Source organism: Tigriopus californicus, chromosome 8 (genome assembly GCF_007210705.1).
Source record: "Tigriopus californicus strain San Diego chromosome 8, Tcal_SD_v2.1, whole genome shotgun sequence".
In the NCBI taxonomy this organism is placed as follows: Eukaryota; Metazoa; Arthropoda; class Copepoda; order Harpacticoida; family Harpacticidae; genus Tigriopus; species Tigriopus californicus.
In genome coordinates, this window is record NC_081447.1 from 13,089,034 (window position 1) to 13,089,396 (window position 363).

Sequence of the window (363 nt, forward strand, 5' to 3'; positions counted from 1 at the left end):
ATGTCACAATTGTCAACAACTCTGATAGTTATCCTCTTTCCACTTTTCTTTAATAGAATTGTCTTGGCGCAAACTGCAAATTCTATTCATACGAACGTTTCGTCTCATCCAGAGACCATAAGAGAGGGTTTGTTTTCCACAGCACGAAGGTCCCCTTCTGGAGTGCTCGGAACAGCGATTAGATATCCCAATTGGAGTACACTTTATGTCCAAGCATATCCCATTGACAAACTGCCCTAGATTGTCACGTGGTGACGAATAATTAGCAATGCTCTTACAATCAAAGAAATCCTACTCTTGGCTAATCGTCGCAGGAAACACTTTCATTTTTCTTTATAAACCTGAATCCAGAGGAGGGAAAAT